This window comes from Crinia signifera, chromosome 6 (assembly GCF_055691185.1).
Source record: "Crinia signifera chromosome 6, ASM5569118v1, whole genome shotgun sequence".
Classification (NCBI taxonomy): domain Eukaryota; kingdom Metazoa; phylum Chordata; class Amphibia; order Anura; family Myobatrachidae; genus Crinia; species Crinia signifera.
The window spans coordinates 164,465,251-164,485,946 of record NC_139222.1 but is presented as its reverse complement, the minus strand read 5'-3'; the positions used below and the strand labels follow the sequence as shown (position 1 = coordinate 164,485,946).

General features: G+C 44.9%; 1 protein-coding gene across 1 annotated transcript in view; it reads right to left on the bottom strand.

The window, feature by feature from the left end:
- Window positions 1-1,683, bottom strand: part of ZNF335 (zinc finger protein 335) — a 68,640-nt gene extending 66,957 nt beyond the window's left edge. Inside the window, exon 1 of the mRNA XM_083147889.1 lies at window positions 1,493-1,683. The gene's annotated coding sequence lies outside the window, so the exon portion shown is untranslated. The remainder of the gene's footprint in view (window positions 1-1,492) is intronic.
- Between the last annotated feature and the right edge of the window lie 19,013 nt (window positions 1,684-20,696).

Genomic DNA, 20,696 nt, shown 5'->3' with positions numbered 1-20,696 from the left:
TCCATCACAGATCCTTCCCAGCATGGCTCACGGCAGGCACCCGTCACTCTACACATGCACAGAGGGACTCACAGGTCCCAGACCTGGAATTTCTGGGACGGCGCTGTATCGCAAAGGACAGCTCTTATCACAAGAGCTGTACTTTGCGTTAAGGTGGCCATACACCTGGACAACCTGATCATATACAGGTCATGGAGCAGTGCAACGAGTGATTGTATGGCACATACGTTCTGCTTACAGAGAGCCGACAGATCAAGGGCTAGATTCTCTAAGCTTCTTAAGTGAAGAAATGGAGAGTGATAAACAGCCAGCCAATTAGCTCCTACCTGCCATGTCACAGCCTGTGTCAGACAGGAACAGAGTGGCTGGCTGTTTATCACTCTCCATTTTATCTCTTTTGAAGCTTAGAGCAGAGGTTCCCAAACGTTTTTGAATCACGGCACCCTAGAGTTTCAGAATACTTTTCAGGGCACCCCTAGGCCAAAGTTTGTTACTAAGAATAAAAAATAATTAAATGAAATAAGTTTGCTTGAATTTCATCCTTAAGTCCAGTTATGTGGTGAGGAACACGATTCACTTCTGTTTCTCCACGTATTTTATAATTGGAAGCCCCAAGCACTGATTTTGCCGATTTCATTGGCCTTAAATAACTTGAATTGGTTCTGGACCCCAACCTGAGGCACCCAAGGGAGCCTAGGCACACAGTTTGGGAACCACTGGCTTAGAGACTCTGGCCCTGGCCCATAATGTGCAAAAAGTCTGATCTGAGGACCAAACTCACGAGTCACTACCAGCGGGACAGTGCATCGTAACATTTCACAGGATGTGATTGTGCACACGATCCGTCGAGATGTGCGTTCAGGACCAATATCATTCTGGTGTATTGGGGCCAGGCCTTTACTAATCGCTATATTAGTGCATAATGCAATTAGTATACATGCGGTAGCCGAAGAATCTTTAAATATCCTGTCCTTAGCCTTTTATTATACAGAATATTTACTTGATGTGTACTAATCTGATTGAAATAACCTAAAAGAGTTATTACATTTAGATCAGTTTCCCGAGCACAGGTATTACTAGGAAATGTGCGTGTACAGCGACTTCCTACATGCCATAGGACCATGCTTTTATTGGCTGCTCCTAAAGAACGTGGACACATTCCTGTCGGCCATGCTGGGAGAAGGCCTAGGAGATCGACCCGTGTGTCGTAGATAAGACGCAGGGCATTGTGCCATATAGACACGCCGCCTAGCACACAATAACCTCGCAGCACATCCTCCCACACCGACCATCAGTGCAAAATAATAAAGGACCCGATACTTAGCCCAGTCCCCGCTCACTAACTCCCCCCGGGGTCCTCTGCTGTGGGCTGCCCCTGCACTGCCTGCCTTCAACCGCATCCTGCTGCCGCCATCGGGAAGAAGCAGACTGCGGACAAGCAGTGCCCCAGAGACACAGGTCTCACCTACCCACCTGTCCCGTGCCTCCTTACCTCTTCCCCACCGCCGCTACCGGCTCAGGCAGCTGCACTCCCTTCTCAAGACTTTCTTCGGTGTTTACTCCGGCACCTACGAGGACAGCAACGTATCACTCCGCTCGCTGAACCGGATCTTTTTTTGATCGATCCTTTCCCCTCTTTTTACTTGTCATAGTGTTGCTCATGACTGTTTTCAAAACTATATTGTATAAAGCATGCCAGTTTATAACGGGATTTAATTCCGATTAAATTACTGGAAATTGGGACTTTATGTAGTCATACGGCGGAGTGATACTCTAGTCCACCATTAAAGGTCTTTGAGAAAAAAAATATCGTAGAACTTGAGCAGCCATGTTTGATGTGGAAAGCAATAATTTGTTGCAAATGCAAAGCCAGTATATACAGCCTTATCCAGGGATGTACTCAAACATGGCACAACTGTGTCTGTTTATACAGAGCTGCTACAGAAAGATGCTAAATAAATAAACACTGCAGTCACTGAAATTTGTACAGAACCACCCACTACAAGTCTCAAAATAGCCTGTGTATGTACAAAGCACCATCAGATAGCTGAGCAAACCTATGGTTGCTCAGAATTTCCGTCAAACATGGATGCAGATGTTGGCTCAGTGCCGTATCCCATAGTTGCCTACCCTCCTGCATTCTGCAGGAGACTCCCTGATATAGCAGCAATCTCCCTCATTAGTCTAGCAATCTCCCTCATTTTCCCTAGCCCACACCTAATCCCAAATCCACACAACGCTCTTCTGCATGAGCCTCATTTAACCTTTTGCTGCTCCAGATCCTGCTTTCAGGTGCAGACTTCTCTCGTTCTCAGTCCTGATGGCTTGGCTCCTTGCTTCCTGCTGGCTCCTGCTGCTGCTGGCCTGTCACTTTCACAAAAGAACGCAGAGCACTATGAGCAGGCAGGACAGTTCTTTCGCAGAGTGCGGAACAGACGACCCGCGCATGCGCAGTAAAAGTACAGGAGCCAGAGACTGAGGCTACAGCACCAGTGGCGGGTAAGGCTGTGCACACACACAGAGTAGATAGCTCTACACGCCAAGTGGCAGGGCGCACACACAGTAGACGGCAGTGACACACAGTGAGTCAGTCAGACTCAGCCAAAAACAGATGGTGCACAGTAGACAGCCGGCCCGCAAGGGTCACTGACAGGCAAGTTAGTACAGGCAGTGGCCGTGCCGGTGTATGAAAACTCTGGGGCCCTTCAGATCTCTGGGGCCCATCACACTTGTCCCCCTTGACCCCCCTGTCGCCTGCCCTGGCCAAAACATTCACCCTACCGACCAGTCAGCCTGGCCGGGGGCCCTGGGGAAGTGGGGACCCCCCCAATAAAGGGGTCCCCCCCTCCAGGACTTACCTGACCAGGCTGAAGCCTGGTGCTGTTCCCGGTGACCCTGGGCTGTGGTCACTAGGCTAATTAACTGGTGTAAAAAAATATAATAAACTATTGTTTAATACTGTGCAACTATGAGTCCCAGCAAGCCTCCCCTGCATGCTGGGACTTGGAGAACCACAAGTCCCAGCATGCGGGGCATTAAAGAGCACTTGTAGTTCCACAGTATTAAAAATAGTAAAATAAACACACACACACTGACACATGAAAAATAAAACTTTAATACATCCAAAGCCCTTTCATACAGATACTTACCTATCTTTGAGCCCGTAGGTAGGTCTCTGGGTCCGGGGCTCCATGGTCCGGGGTCCATAGGGGTACCTGTGGAAGAAAATTCTACTCACCAAGGTCCTCCGGCGAAGATCACATCCTCTTCTTTCCGACGTAGTCCAGGTCTTCTTTAAAAAAAAAACAGACTATTCCGGCCGGTACCAGCTGACGAACTGAGGAGAGACGTTGATGTTTCATCTTCAGCGCCTCTCCTCCGAATTATTCCATTGGCCGCCTAGCGGCCAATCAGGAGCCGGCTTTCTCGGCTCCTGATTGGCCACTAGGCGCACTTAGGGGCACTCTGGGATAATCTTGTACCAAAAATCACGGTGTCCTCATCCAACCAGCCATTGACACTGCCCATTTGTAAAATGGAGTCAAGCTCCCTCTTATAGGGGAGTGTAGGGTCATATCTGAGCTGTTTGTAACATGTACTGTTGGACAACATAGTACATAGTACATCATTGATATAATCTAATCGGTTCATCAGCACTATCGCCCCACCCTTGTCCGCAGGACAAATCATAATCTCAGGATTTTCTCTCAGGGTTTTTATGGCCAATTGTTTGTCCTTAGACAGGTTAGATCTAGCAATCCTAGACCGTTTGATCTCAGGTATTACTTCCTGTCTTACCAGATGCATAAATGTATCGATCAATGGATTATTGACCGGTGGGCCAAATCGGGAATGGGTTTTTAAAGGCTTACACATGCTTGCCTTCGAGCTACCGGGATGTCTCGTGAAATAGTAACTATGGGTGACATTTAATAGGATGCGATTTTATCGCACTTTACAAAATCGCACCATATCGCCGCACATCGCACTTTTTCAATTCGCATTTTTCTCTTGTAAACCGCATATTTAATGCGAATTCTCTGCAAAAAAGCACGATAAAGTGCGATATAGTGTGATTTTTAGTCATGAAAATGTGCGATTTTCAGTCATGAAAATCCGCACATTTTCAGACGTGCAATTTGTGTAAAAAAAAAAAAAAAAGTGAACAAAAAAAAAATGGCATGGGGTCCCCTCCCGAGCATAACCAGCCCCGGGCTAAAAGAGCCGGTCCTGGTTTCATAAAATCGCGGGGCAAAGCAAATAGGGGTCCCCAGGATTTTATAAAACCAGCACTAGGCTCAAGGGCCAGTCCTGGTTCCCAAAATACGGGGGACAAAATGAGTAGGGGTTCCCCGTATTTCAAGAACCAGCACCGGGCCTAACCAGCCAGCAGGGTAATGCCACAGCCGGGTGGAGACTTTTTATACAAGTCCCCCCGGCCAAAGCATTCAGCCCTCTGACCGGTCAGCATGGGCAGGGGTCCTAGGGAAGTGGGTGTCCCCCCCTCCAGAACTTACCTGCCCATGCTGAAGCCCAGGGCTGTCCTCGATGCCCCTGGGTGGTGGGCATCGAGCTGATTTTTGTGTAAAAAAATAGAAGAACTATTGTGTATTGCTGTGGAACTATGAGTCCCAGCAAGCCTGCACTGCTTGCAGGGACTTGGAAAACCGCAAGTCCCAGCATGCGGGGCAATAAAGAGCCCGCTGAGACTTGTAGTCCCACAGTAGAACAAATAGTTAAATAAATACACTTACACATTGACAGTAAAACTTTATTACATATGGAGCCTATTAATCCAATACTCACCTATGTTGCCACGAAGCATCTGTCCCCTTGTCCAGTAGTATCCACTCGGGTACCTGTGGAGAGAAGACATACTCACCGGACGTCTTCAGGGCTTCTCCAGGACCCCTGCACCGCTGCCACCACGCTCCGGTCTTCTGTTTACTTCTGGGGCTCCGCCCCCCGACCAGGACTTAGGGCCGCCCACCAGCCAATCATGGTCCGGGATTGTCTGGTGGGGGGCCCTAAGTCCCGCCCCCCCCCCGCCCCCTCCTCCTGCAGGGTTTTGACCTCTTGCTTGAAACCTTGTCTGGGTCGAATCCTGTAAAAAAAAACCTAGGTTGGGTCCTACCAGAGGGTTCTGTGTCGTTCTGCGATGTGTTGGACTCAATTTCCCTATAGATTGTAAGCAGCAGCGTGCAGGGCCCTCCTACCTTTTGACTGTCTGTAAATACCCTGTTTGATGTATCACTGTCTCCTTTTGTAAAGCGCAACGGAATATGCTGCGCTATATAAGAAACTGTTAATAAATAAATCAGTAAACGGAATATCTCTCTTCCTAAAGCCATCTCTCTTTCTAGGAAAATTACCTCTCCACAGCCTTTCACTTGGCCCGAGAGCCACGGGTAAACCCGAAGGTCTCTATAATACTGCTTTAACATTGCAGAAATGGGTAATGACACGGTATTCTTAAATGGGACTTTAAAACGGGTCTGAGCCTTGAGACCTTTCACATTGCAGGTGAAAACCATTTAAAAAACATTTAATACCATTCAAACATTCAACCCGTTTAACCCCCAAGGGACACGTTTCAAGCCATTGAAATAGAGCTGTTCAAACTGCCAAAAAAACGGCTTTAAAACGTGTAGGACTCTGCTTTTTAACCGTGTTGAAATACCGGTTAACTTTAACCGTTAAATCAACTCTGGCACTTTCACATTGCAGCCTTAAACGTTTTAAAATGGAAAAAAAACGGCAATATACCGTTTTAAAAGTGCGATGTGAAAGGGGTATAATCTTCCTTAACACGCCTGTATTTGTTTTTCTTAAACAATAACAATTCTGTCTTAAATTTCCCAACAGACTCCTCCAACTTGGCCAGCCAATCACTACCTGTGTCAGTTCTAATCACATCCAAACCATTACTCTCACAATTCTCAATTTCTTTTTGTACACACACGATATCACTGTTAATCTGTTGCACAACAATTAAGTCCCTACTACACTGGTTAAGGATATATATATAAAACATTGTAATAAAATTAAATACACTTACCATACCAATCATATGCTTCTCCTTGCAGCCAGGCCATGTTACAAGTATGGGGCGCTGCGGAATATGTGTGCACTATATAATAACTGGTAATAAATAAATAAATGGGACGTGTAAGATTCAGAAAGTGAGAGATTTTGGGAGCGTTTTCCCCCTTTTTTTTTACGCACAATTATTTACACAAAAAATCCAGGTTGATTTAATAGATTGCCAAAAAATTTGAAAACTCTCCCAAAATCTCTTACCCTATTACATTTGGCCCCTGGTCTCTTCTTCTGCCATTGTATGGCTGCAGTAGCAGGTAGGGTGGCAAGGAGCAGAAGCAGGTAAGGTGGCAAGGAGCAGAAGCAGGTAGGGTGGCAAGGAGCAGAAGCAGGTAGGGTGGCAAGGAGCATTACAGTAACACCAGCATAGGCACAGTCACATATAATGATGCAATGGTAGCTCCACCATCCATTACTATAAAACATGTGCTGCTCATGACATTGGGTTGCAGGGGGTTGATGGGAAGGAGGTTGCATTGCTGGGGGGCCACAGTGGGGAGATTACTTTGGTTGCCTAGCTTTATTTATTTTTTCTTAGTTGGGGCTAGTTCTGTAGCATTGACCGCCCACATGTAGGTCAAATTTAGGTGCATCTCTGCCTCACATTTTTGGTAAGTGAAGATATATCTTGAACCCCTTAGAGGAATATATGGGTGTGTGGTCACAGAATAGTACAAATTCACATTACACAGCACAGTAGTGCCCATAATTCACCTTACACCACATAGTAGTGTATTTTATTCACATTACACCACATAGCAGTGTCTGTTATTCACATTACACCACACAGTAGTGCCTCTTACACATATTACACCATGGTGAAGCAGTTATATATGTGTTTTCAACCAAACTAGCACAAGAACCGTTTAGTCTTAAAATAACTATGTTCTTTACATTTGTTCTAGTGCAGTTTAGAAATTGTTTGCTGTGGGTATCATCATTGTGCCACACTGTAATGCCCATACATTATGCCATTGTGCAGTCCCCAAACATTATGCCACATTACAGTAACCCACACATTATACCACACTGCAGTCCAAACACATAATAACCCACTGCAATGCACACACATTATGCGACACTGCAGTGCCCACACATTATACCCAGGGGCGTAACTAGAACTCTATGGGCCCCATAGCAAAATCTTGATAGGGGCCCCCCTTCTGTCAGGCTGAGAGTGGGAGAAGCAGGACAGAGGGAGGGGTGCAAGCAGGAGTGAGAGATAAAGAGAGGTAAGCAAGAGAGATAATGTCAGGGAGAGAGAGAGAGTATAAGGGAGAAAGAGACTGTTTGGATAAATGGACAGACAGAGCATAGATGTGTGGACAAACAGGGGTGATATACAGTATATCCAGAGCCAGATTGGAACCATAAATTAGCCCTGGAAGAAAAATCTGTAAACATAAGTTGGACCAAATAAAATATAGGAGGGACCTGCACGTACGTACGTACGTACACATACCCACACACACGAGGGCAGGGGGAGCTTGCTGTGGGGGCACATACAAATGGGAAAGGTGGGCAGGCTGGGGGGGGGGGGGCAGCAGACACATGCAGGTGAGAGAGGCAGGCTTACACACACACACACACACACACACGGGCAGGGGAGGGGAGGCTGGCTGTCACTTGTGGTGGGGCATATGCAGTTTGGAGAGGGGGCAGGTTTTCACAGGCAGGGGTGGAGACACATGCCGGTGACAGGCAGGCTGTCACTTGCAGGGAAGGTCACAGGCAGGCACAGGAGTGTAGGGAGGCAGGCTCTAACATGGGGGTTGGCACATACACATGCATGGGGAAGGAAGCAGGGCTCTCAAATGTAGGTGGGCTGGGTAAAAAGTATCAACTCTAGATACAGGGTAGCCCGTCCCTCCACCCCACCCACTTACCTGATCCTCCTGAGTGGCCATACTGCAGGCTCTGCACAAGTTGAGTCCGTGCCCGGAAGACTCCCAGCGGCCACCAGACTCTCTGCCTCTCACTGTGTTGTGGGGAGGAGCTCTGCTGCTCTATGCCGCCCTCCCTTCCTCCGGCGTCCCTGCGCAGCCACAGCACAGTAACAGTACTACTACTGTATGAAAGTTTTTCTGCTCCTCCTGTGAAGGAAGGAGCCGCCGGGCGCACGCTGGTAGAAAATCTCCGTGAGCGGCGCCCGGCATTCAGAGAGAGAAAGCAGCTGCAGCGTCCTCTTGTCAAGCGCACCAAGCAGCCTGCACTACGCCGCCTCCTGCCTCCCACCATGTCAGATACATTAAAAGTGCAGGCAGTGCGGCAATTATAGCGGATGCAGGGGATTATCTGCTGGGGTCCTAGGGCCCCCCAAGCGGCCGGGCCCCATAGCAGTTGCATCCCCTGCACCCACTATAGTTACGCCACTGATTATACCACACTGCTGTGCCACACTGTAGTGCCCACACATCATGCCACACTGCAGTGTCCACACATTATACCACACTGTAGTGTCCACACCGAAGTGCTCACACATTATGCCACACTGCAATGCCCACACATTATGCCACTCTGCAGTTACCACACATTATACCACACCTCAGTGCCCACACCTTATACCACACCTCAGTGCCCACACCTTATACCAAACCTCAGTGCCCACACATTATGACACACTGCTTTCCAAACACCTTATACCACACTGCAGTGCCCACACATAGTTCCATACTGTAGTACCCACATATCATTCAACACTGTAGACCAAACACATCATACTACACTATAGTCACAGCCTCAGTGTGTGTAATTCCCATGAGGCTGCTGCTGATCTCCATATGCCAGAGGAGCATGTGATGGGCTCCTCCAATCAGAGCTCATCTTATCTTCCTCCGGACCTTCAGCACAGCCTCATTGGAGTTATTGCCAAGTAGTGCATTGCCCCAACCGGACCCCATTACCTGCCTACAGCTACAGCCTCCAGAGTCCTTCTCTGGGATGGGCACCCAGGTAGTTACGCAATTTGCAGCGCCCTCTTCAGTCTGGTGTCCTATGTGGCCACATACCCGGAGTATCTGAGTCTTGGGGCTCCTCTGAACTTTGAGACCTGGTATGGCTGTCATATTTCTCCCCCATGACGTATAACACGTATTTTACTAAAGCTTATAAAACAATAGTGGTATATTAACAACCAATCAGATTTTAGCTATCACTTTTATATTGTCTTCTAGAAAATGAAAGAATCTGATTGGTTACAATGGAAAACAACACCAATTCTGTTTTAGAAGCTTCAGTAAATCTTCCCCTTGCACAGAACTGAAGGCATGGGATTTACGATTTCCAAGTTCTTATTATATACGCCTAGCTTGAGACTGCAGTGCTTAGAGGTAGGATGGTGGGGTTTTAAAAGAGAGATTGTGCTGGCAGGCAGGGATTAACACTCATTGTCTTCTGAAAATGAAACCAATTGCAAATGAACAAATATAGTTTCCTCTTTCTTAGTGGTAATCATGCATTTATTCATGTTTAGTTACAGAAATGGGTTGGCTGTCTGTAAAGCTGTATAATCTTGAAATAGAGGTCATCAAATAATTGTATTGCTAGCTCTAGATGTACATCTGCCAGAATGAAACATAGAACAATTTCATGGCTATAGATGATTTGGCAGCCATATTGAATGCTTGTAAAATTTGCATCTTCTGAGAAAATTTATAATTTCATATTAAATACATTTTTTCTAAAATCATCATTTACCAGCCATATATGACGTGACATATATGACATTTTTAACATCAAATTTTTATTGTGTGGGGACACAAAAGGGGCAACAGGGCCCACAAACACAAGAAACAGGGGGAGGGGTCAGGTCATCCAAGTGCATCAAACAAGAGTCTTCCAAAAAGCAGTATGTGCAGGAGGTGCACCCAGAGCCGGATTAAGGGGGGCCCAAGGGTTCAGTACCCCTGGGCCCCCCTTTTTGAGAGGGCCCCCCTCGTCACAGATCAGATCTCTGATCTGCAGCTCTGCGCTCCCTGCTCCCTATCCACTGCTCTAATTGACAGCTAAGCCACTAGCAGTACAGGGCAGCCGAGCAACGGCTCAGCTGTCCCATAGTGTGGGCAGGTTACAGCTCACTGGCCGGAGTGTGCAGGCTGTGCAGGATGTGGGATTCGGCCAGGAGTGCAAGTGTGTGGACTGACTGAAGCGGCAGAAGAGAGGCAGAGACAGGCTCCCCACTGTAGTGCTGGGCTGCTGGCTGCATCTGCAAACATGTAAGGCAGCCTGCATTTAAATGTATTCGATTTTTAAGCAGTCTCTGGGTCATATATATATATATATATATATATATCTACAAATGGGGTAGCCGGCACTCAGCTCAATATGACAATGTGCCCCGTGTCCTCGGTTGGGACCTGACACAGCCAGGGCCAGTATACATATGGAGGATAGTCCGCGGCACTGGGGTCTTTGAAAATAAACGACTGACGCTTGCCTCTAGGGTTAACGTTTCAGCCTTTATTCAGGCTTTTATCAAAACAGCATACATGCTGTTTTGATAAAAGTTTAGAGGCAAGCGTCAGTCATTTATTTTCAAAGACCCCAGTGCCGCGGACTATCCTCCATATATATAGATATATACCTATATCTATCTATATATATATATAAAATGTCCAGGGGATCTGCACACACTAAATTAACTAATATTAATTAATAATATTAGTTCATGTAGTGATCAATGCATTTAAGCTTGCAACCCCCTTCGCGGGACCCCACTTTTCTGCAGGTCCTAACACTATTGCTCAAAATTATTACAATAAACATAGCTATCACATCAATGTTTAATTTAAGGCATGCAACAGTGGCAAATGCAGGAATTTTAGAGGTGCAGGCGGGACGTAGGGGGTCCGAGTATCTAGAAACCCCCCTGGCTGGCCGATATATCGATAGCCCGGTTCTAATGTTTTTTCCTCGCCGGGCACCGGCGATTCAGCTGAGCCGTGCTTCCCTCTGGCTCCCTGCTGCTGTGACTGCTGTAAGCTGAACATACAGCCGCTGGCAGGCAGGGGGGAGCACCTCTCAGGCTGAAGTCATCAGAGGGGAGAGAGACAGAGGAGCAGCAGCGCTGTGGCTGGGTAGTTTTCTAAAAGACGTGAGTAGGTGTCCGGGGGGGGGGGGGGGGGGCGTTGGCTGTTTGTGACATCTATCAGCATTAGGGCAGAGTCTGTAGACTCACTTCAACTGTGTGTGAGGTACAGTGGGGAATACATTTCACTGCATAATATTGACAAAACTGAAGGGGATCTAGATGCTACCATACCTCCCAACTGTCACGATTTTAGAGGGACAGTCCCGATTTTGGGGTCCTGTCCCGCTGTCCCACCCGCGGCAGGCATTGTCCCGCTGCGGGGGGTGGCAGTTGGGAGACCCCCCAATCTAGTAGAATAGACGCTGTGCGCATGCGCACCGCGTCTATTCTCGTATGAAAATGAGGTCGCGGCTAATTAGCATAAGCCGCGCCCTCATTTCTTTTGAACAGAAGTTGGGAGGTATGTGCTACCCATGTGTCAATACTACTGTAGGCTGTGCTGGAGGGGATTCTGTGAACATGTGACATGCCCACCTATGGGGGAGGGGGGCTCTGACTTTGTGACTGGCTGCTACGTCTGCATTAGACTCACAGACTCACTGTGACAACTCAGACCCCCCCTCCAGCTCAGCCCCCCCATAGGTAGACATGTCACATATTCAGATTCCCATCGGGCTGTGCAGGAGGGGGATGTGAATATGTGACATGTCTGCCTATGGAAGGAGGGTGTACTATTTGGAAACCCCCCTTTCAAAGTCCTGCATTTGCCACTGCGGGGGGTTTCCAAATCGAACCCAACATCTCCCACTCTGCAGCGTATTGGATTAAGTACAGGAGTCTGGGGCAGTGGTAAAAGCCTGAATATTGGTCTTTTTATACACTGGATACTGTATGAAATACAGATGGTCTATAGTTCAGGCTGTTTCAAACATTTAAATAAGTGGTCAGGACAGGGGCTTAACTAGATATTCATAGGCCCCATAGCAAAAGGGCCCCCAATTTAGCAACTGATGGTAATAAATACATGTAAAACATATTTCTTAAACAGCAAAGCTGGGCCCCCTGCAGCTCTGGGCCCCATAGCAGCTGCACCCCTTGCACCTATGGTAGTTACGCACTTGGGTCAGGAAAAGGTTAAACATAATATATAAATATATAAATTCAAAAACATAATAGAAACAGTACTGCACTTTCTAAGCTCACAATCTCCCAATTTATGATAATGCTCCTGTCTCTTCCTCCTGGTAGCTGCTCTCTGGTCCAGTGCAATATTTGATCCACTGAAATCCACACATACAGTAAATGTGGTAGAAGCTGGCACACTAGGCATGTGCTGCAGCTCTGCTCTGTCCCTTACACTGCATAATGTGGCGGCAGTTCTAATAATCATATAATACACCAGTTCTATTGTTGTCAATATTTAATTCACTAGTGCCTAATCACCGCACCCTGGCACCTAAACGTTACCCCCCTGGCCCAAAGTCTAATCTTAACCCATACTTGCCTTATTTATTGACTATAAAACTACACTTTCTAACTACACTTTCTTATTAATTAAGGGCAACATCTTAAAGAAAAGGATTAAAGAGCAATAGACAATTTTTTTCTTATTAAATCTATATTAGGTACACAACAGGTGTTGGAATCGAACGATCTTGTGCTATGACTTCCTAATTGAGATTTTATCTTTTGAAATGCAATACATATCCTGAATCTTTATACCTGTCATGACTTTGTCCAAAAATAGTATTTTGTGATAGCTGTCACTCCAATTAAAATCATTGCATCATTACTTCTCTTGAAGATGATACAGGTTCAACATTTATTTACAGACACTGACTTGAGTTCCAAATTATGGAAATAGAGGCCTAGATATAATGCAGTGTGAGTCAAGCGGCCATGCTGAATGCCGGCCAAACTCTGAGGTTTATTTAATGGGGCAGTCATTTACAAAGCAAAACCATGCCTTATAAATGGTTGTGCCTTTAAAAAAAATCTCCAGACTCACCGCATTACATCCGGCTCCAGGTGTCTCAAAGTATAAGGGTTGAGGATGTACTACAGTTACAATAGCTTCAACGTTAACAATCGATAATATGGACAGGGTGGTCTTTCTTAAAAAAAAACAAAAAAAAAACAGACAATTATAAAATTCCTTGTGTGACGCCTTTTATATAAAAAAAATATTATGAATAAGCATTGGTGTAGACTACAGAAATTGTGTGTATTCTAAAATATAAAGACCATTTGGCTGTAAAGAAAACAAAAACATTTTTGTTAATTTTTTAAAAAAAACTTCGGTACTTGTTTCCTAGCACGGCCACAACGATTTAGATCGTTGTGGTCGGAAGATAAAAAATCGGATCGATCGCATCGCATGCGATTTGGTCGCATGCGATGCGACCGATCCGACCGACCGATTTTTCACCCGATTTTTTTTTTTTTCACCTGATTATTTTCAATTGCCCCCCCAAATGTTACTAAGTGGGCTAGACCCCACGATAGACGTCAACCCGAAGCGTGGCGAGCGCAGCGAGCCCGCGAGGGGCGGCGGTGCGCGTCCTCCGACCTTTTCATTCCCCTACTATCCACGTCGGCGTGGAGTTGAGAATAGAATAGTGTGGCGAGCGCAGCGAGCCACCGAGCCCGAAGCGTGGCGAGCGCAGCGAGCCCCGCGAGGGGACGCGTATAACTTCACAGGTATACGCGGCCCCTCGCGGGGCTCGCTGCGCTCGCCACGCTTCGGGCTCGGTGGCTCGCTGCGCTCGCCACACTATATATTCTCAACTCCACGCCGACGTGGATAGTAGGGGAATGAAAAGGTCGGAGGACGCGCACCGCCGCCCCTCGCGGGCTCGCTGCGCTCGCCACGCTTCGGGTTGACGTCTATCGTGGGGTCATGGCGGGCACATAAAAAATGTGAAATGGGTCATATTGGCCCATTTCACCTTTTTTATCATTTTTCCCTATGTGAGATGGACTTAATCAAGTCCATCTCATCTTGTGCCATTATAATGGCACAAGACCGACGCGATCCTCCCGATTTCAATGTTAAAAGATTTTTTAACATTGAAGTCTATGGAAAAATCGGGTGAATCGGTCGGTCGCATCGCGGCCGATTTTAATTGGTCGCGATCGACCGATTGACCCGATTTCTGTCATTCAAAGGGAAAAAATTGTAAAAAATCGGCCACATCGTGAGGATCGTGTCCCTTAATTAAGAGCCACGATCACTCACGATTGTGGCCGTTCTAGGAAACAAGTACCAAAACTTCTTCATTTAAGCATTTCTCATACAGTATCTGGCCACGGTCTTTAGAATCCCCTTGTTAGACTTGGCTGCCTCCAGTCCACTGAACAAGTTCTTAACTACAAGCTTCATCTCATCATCACAAACATTTTTTGCTAAGAAACTCGTGAAAAGGTGAAGATCCAGACTACAAGGTGGATAATCATATATTTTGCTCCGAAAACTGTGCCAAGTGTTGAGAATCCCAGGCAATTGTTCATCCATTATCGAACATTTCATTCCACTTTCTTACATCAGCGTTTCTGCAGGTCTCAATCTCTGTGCACTAAAGAATCAAATACTGTAACACTCCTCATTTCACAGTCAGAGCGATTTTGTATTGTAGGGTTCATTTTAACAAGTCACAACAGCGCCACAAACAACCATAACAGCACCACGCTCACAGAGCATTTAGAAAACAGGATTGGTGAGATTATCCAACCCAGGGCCATCTTAACGGCATTGTAGGCCCTAGGCAAAGCAATGTACTGAGGCCCTACTTAAATAAAAAATTAAATCATAACTTCCTGTGGTGTCTCCACCTGCTATCAGCCATCCAGCAATTAGCATGCTTAAAGCCATTAACTGTTTGGCTGCAGACCGGTAGAGAATGTTTCTCAGCAGCTCAGATTTTTTTTAAATTGATCATCAAAGCAGCCGGGCAGCAATCTCTACTAGCCTCACAAGAAACTCCAGAGGCACCACCAAACCCATGCTTGAAGGCCCCTAGGGCAGCTGCCCAGTAAGCCCATGCATGAAGATTGCCCTGGTCCAACTATGTATTGAGGAGGGTGTCAGGAATGCCCAAATGGTCTTTATGTTCTGGATACCCCTCATAACAATGGTCCAATCTAACATTGTACAATGTATAACTATGGCCCAAAAAGATATGCCAGCTGGTGCCAACTGGAAAATAATGGAGGATAGGTTATTTTTATATATATAGTGATTCTCAAATGCAGATATAAAAATGAGCTTTCCAAGATGCTCCAAAGCAGCATAAATAGAGAACATGGGGCCGGATGTATCAAGGTTCACTAAACTGGAGAGTGATAAACATAACCAGTGTGCTAGTTACAATGGGGAGGCATTGGGTATTTCAGTACTTGAAAAGGATTTAGGAGTCCAAATAGATAACAAGCTGGGGTGTAGTGCTCAATGTCACATAGCAACAAAAAAGGCCAACAGAATTCTAGCATGTATTAAACGGGGTATGGAAACTAGGGACTCAAAAGTAATTATGCCACTGTACACCTTCTAGACCTAGAATATGAAGTACAATTCTGGGCCCCACACTATAAAAAGGACATCATAGAATTGGAAAAAACCCAAAGAAGAGCAACTAAGATTATCAGGGGAATGGAGAATTTAAACTACGAGGAGAGATTGAGCAATTTGGGACTATTTACACTAGAGAAGAGATGTTTAAGGGGGGACATGCTCAACATGTACAAATATATCAGGGGCCAATATACGGAACTGTCAAGCACCCTTTTTACTGCAAGAAAGGAATCTAGGACACAAGGGCACAAGTTTAGATTAGAAGAAAGAAGATTTCGTTCCCTCAAAAGAAAACATTTTTTTTTACGGTCAGAGCAGTCAAACTGTCGAACTCCCTTCCTGGAGAAGTGGTGTTGGCAGACACAATAAATACGTTCAAACTAAGGTTGGACAAACATTTATAGGATAAAAACATCCAAGGGTACTAATAATAATCATATTCTGTCTTTTACAAGGGATAAGCTATTAAAATTTAGGTTGAACTCGATGGAAGCAAGTCTTTATTCAGCCTTATCTACTATTTAACTATGTAACTATGTAACCTGCCAATCAGCTTCTACCAGTCAGTTTTCAAACCCAGCCTGTAACATAGCAGTTAGGAGCTGATTGGCTGTTTTTTTTTAATCATTCTCAATTTTATCACTTTTTGAAGCTTGATACATCTGGCCCATGGCATCCAATGGTGACTTGGATACACAATGGATGTCTTGCAATAACCCCTTGACGAAACTGGTGTTCAGCTTTTTCAATAACGTTAACAATTAAATAGCCAATAACAGTTTAATGTCTGTACCAGAATGAGTAGATCAACTTCTTTACACACAATTCATTGAGAATATAGCTGTCTGTCCAGCTTTAAACAAAATAGTGCTAACAAAGCTGAACCAGGCCCAGAGAAAATATTAAACATCCTAGCATCTGATGTGTGACCTTTAGCATGTATATACATTCACATTTCGTAAACTTACAAACTAAACCTGAAATAAAGACTCAGAGACTTAGGTTTAGAAGAAATTGTTAGCTGATTTATTTAAAGCACTTTAAGCTAGATTAATTTATTAATAATTAATTAATTAATAGTGCCCAGAAAGAACGACTAATTAACTAAGCTCCACCCCACAATCTGCATACGTAATCAAGCCTACCCTAACAAGCGGCGTCCGCTCGACCTACTGCATTGACTTCCCACCTGAGCGGGTGATCCAGTGAAGGCCTAACCCAATGAGAGGCGAGCGCACCAAAAACCAAACATATACGTTGCATCATCACTTGAATAAGAACTAATTCCATTAACCTGTCGTTCTTTCCAGCCTATCAGCCAAGGCAATTAACACCGACCCAACTGCACGCCCACAAGTGAGGGAGGGTGGGCAAACCTTCAGGAAAGAGAAAACGACTCCTTCCTTTCCTGCATTGATATCCCAGCTAACACTGCCCTTCCCTGAGTCCTTATTGGGTAACCGAGTCACAGCCTTGGATGTTTAACCCACTCCATGCCGATTGCAGGCATTACGTTAATCATAATTTCTGAGTTGGAAGTCATGTTCTTGCCAAAAAATATATCTTTGTAAAAAAAAACAATTGTAGCATGAACAGTAAAAACATATATATATATATATATATATATATATATATATATATATATATATATATTTATATATATATATATTCACTAATTGACTGGGATATCAATATATTCTTTTAAAACTATCTAAAATAAAAGAGGCAGTGCTCGTAGTATTGCAATTTAAGCAAAATTATCTTTCCCCATTTTATTTATATGTTTTATTTTAGTTTTAGATGGATTCAATTAGGTCCCTAAAGTGCTTTAGCATCCTTGTAGGTCTGCTAATCCATGTACCACTTTGTGAAGTTAAGTCAATTAGTGAATTAGATTTCATGTATTAACACTGTCTAACCCTACATTGACAATGAGAACTGTTCAGATCTGTCTGTTGTGTGACATGTGCTTTAAAGTAACTGGAAAAAAAAAGATTTTGGAGATTATTCTGGTTGACTCGCTCGGATAAAAATTTGCACCCTTGCGAGTCAACGAGAACCTGCAATGCGAATGGTGGTACGCCCGCCCCCCTTCGCATGCTGGGTTCATTCGCCCAGCATGTGAATGGATGTTTTACATAAACATCCATTTGCAGGCCAGGGGGAACCTCTCACATCTTTCGATGGTCGCCGACCATAGAAAGATGTGGTGGGTGCACGCATATCAAAAGTGGCTCTGAAGTCACTCAGATATGTGAGCACAATCGGGAGGAAATGGGCAGGTAGCTGACATCCGGTGATGTCAGCTGCCCGCACCCGGCACCCACGTCACCTGGCGATCACTATGGGAACACCCAGCGTTTTCATGGGAACGCCAATGAAACGCTGAGCATTCCCATCGGCGAGAATCCCGGCCCGCCGCCCCACGTCCCCATCCCCCCCACACCGCCCGCAATGTTGGGTGCGTGCACGCACCCGGAATATTTACATGCGTAGAAATGCAGCTGCGCATATGCCAAACATCAATCCACGTGGTAACAAACGGCTGTTGCGAATGGACCTGAATAAGGTCCTTTGTCCGGCTGGCCATCTAATAGGGTAATTCTATGTCACATGACACGAGAGCAGCATGTCAGATAACTCTCGCCTTCTGGCACTCTCAGTCATACAGAAGCACGGCAGAGATCACAGCTGAGCGTTTAAAAAAAATCCTTTATTTTATTGAAGATCAAATAATCACGCACACACAAGACAGTATTTGTCAGTTTCAATTACAATGTATCTTAGAATTTGGGAGACAACAAGAAAGAAAATCCAAAGCAAATAAAATGATACAAAATTATACATAACAGTTACTGTATAACAGTTCATTTAGATTGTATTACAATTCAGAAATTGTACACATCATGGTGCCATCACATTCTTCTCTAAGCTATTAGCATCAGTTTAACAAATACTAAGGAAGGATCCGTTTTAATAGACTAGAAATAATGATGTGCAGTTAGACTAGGGTCACACAGGGCCAGATGTACCAAACTTCAAAAATTCCATGTCGACATTTTGCTTGTGTCGACATTATGTCAATGTCGACCTAGTGTATGTCAACTATTTTTTAGGTGTTGACCTAATTACTGTTGACCATTAGTGACTGTCGACCTGTAGACAGCTTACCGTGGTCTATGGGATCCAATAAAAACTGTGAAAGTGTCCAAAAAATAACATTTGCCATACCCTTGGCCTGATATTGTTCATGGGGAATGGCAGGATCAGAGGGGTCAAAAAACTGGAATGTACAGTATGTTTGCCCTATATGTATCTGATATATCCAGTTCTACGGCTTTTACACCAAAATCCCGGGTTCAACCCCGGTTATTGAACACTGTTTCAAACCATGTCATAGCTGCTTGAAACCGTGTTCATACTGCAGGCTGGACCCAGGATGTTGATGGGTTTTCCCTTTGCCAACGCTTGGCAACAACAGGGCTAGATGCATTAAGCTCTAAAAGTGATAAAATGAAGAGTAATAAACAGCCAGCCAATCAGCTCCTACCTGCCATGTCACAGACTGGCCCTTATTCAGATCTGATCACAGTGCAAATTTGTTCTCAAAATGGGCAAAAGCATGTGCACTGTAGGTGGGGCAGATGTAACACATATAGAGAGAGTTAGATTTGTGCGAGTTATTTTGTTTCTGTGCAGGGTAAATACTGGCTGCATTATTTTTACACTGCAATTTAGATTTGAGTTTCAACAAACCCCACTTAAATCTAACTCTCTCTCTCTCTACATGTTACATCTGCCCCACCTACAGTGCACATGGTTTTTCCCATTTTGAGAACAAATTTGTACTGCGATCAGATCTGAATAAGGGTCACTGTGTTTGAAAAATATCAGGCAGGAGTTGATTGGTTGGTTGTTTACCACTCTCTATTTTATCACTTTTGAAGCGTAGTCCATCTGGCCGATAATCTCCTAGCCTAGTGCCACTGATTTGCCTCTCTGTTCATTTTAGTGTGACTCAGGACAAAATGTTCATAGCACAGCCTACCCACATTGGGGAGGTTACTTGGTCAGATCCCCAGATAACGCAACCAGGGTTGCCCCGTTCACCCCAAGTCAGGACCAGGGTTGCCCCGGTAATAAACGTGATCAGAAGCTTCACGTGAAATGGATGTTATTGTCCACCAAATGTAAGCCTTCAAATTCTTATGCTACAGACTGTCGACTCGTTACATTTTCATATTTTTTATTATAAATATGCTGACATGAGCATATTCATAATGGTGTTTGGTGTTAACATCGAAAACACCTTTAAGTGTCTAAGTGAGCTGTAGTGTGCGTTAATGTGTCCAATACCAAATTGAGATTTGTGCTTAGAATGAACATATCTATATTTTCCAATGCAACAGATTGACTCCAATGACCATGTGTCTAAGCTCATTATACGACTGAGACGCTTTGGACCATGACTGCGTTGTTTGGTTTTCCCTCTCATGATCTGAATGATTGAGGTTTCACAATCTACATATCTCTTTGTTTAAATTCCCCAGTGACCCAATTGCTCAATGGTTATATCTGGATAAATTTCAATGGCACTTTAATACCAATCAAGGATGGAGCAATGGAAATATGGCTGTGTATAACAAGTGGTAGGCGTGCTTTATAAATATTAGCACTTTTTAAAAAAAAGCATTGCAACACTTTCTCATACAGTATTCATGGGGTAACAGACATTGGGGCAGATGTATTACGCCTTAATGAGAGATAAATGCAAGGGTGATAAGGAGAGATAAACATCCAGCCAATCACATCCTAACTGCCATGTTACAGCCTGTGTTTGAAAAAAGTCAGTAAGGAGCTGATTGGCTGGTTGTTTATCTCTCTTTATCACCCTCGCATTTATCTCCTGTTAAGGCTTAATACATCTGCCCCATTGGCCCTTATTCTGGTTCACTCACAAAGGCAAATTCCTTATCAAATGGACAACATCATGTGCTC